The sequence below is a fragment of the Otolemur garnettii genome, unplaced genomic scaffold (genome assembly GCF_000181295.1).
Source record: "Otolemur garnettii isolate 467f Iridium unplaced genomic scaffold, OtoGar3 scaffold00010, whole genome shotgun sequence".
Classification (NCBI taxonomy): Eukaryota; Metazoa; Chordata; class Mammalia; order Primates; family Galagidae; genus Otolemur; species Otolemur garnettii.
The window spans coordinates 33,779,479-33,779,803 of NW_003852405.1; positions in this window are offsets into that span (position 1 = coordinate 33,779,479).

Genomic DNA, 325 nt, shown 5'->3' on the forward strand with positions numbered 1-325 from the left:
TCCCGTGCCAACTCCAGGCACAGTCTATTAATTTTAGCGGCACGCGGGAGACAGGACAGCGTGGCCTTTTCACGACCATTCTAGAGTTGCCAAGTGGGAGGGCGAAGAGTTCACCCTCAGCTATGAGAGAGAGTGTGGTGTGCGCAGATTGTTTCGGGGCAGGTGATTTACACTCTGCCAGAATTCAAACAAGGGCTTCAGGAAGAGGATCCGTCCCCTACAAGCGTTATCCTGCGGATGGAGGAGGAGGGCGGGCGCTCGGGCGGCCCCGGGAGGCGCGTTGGGTGCTGGCGGCCCGCGGACACCGCACCGCCGGGGCGGGGGA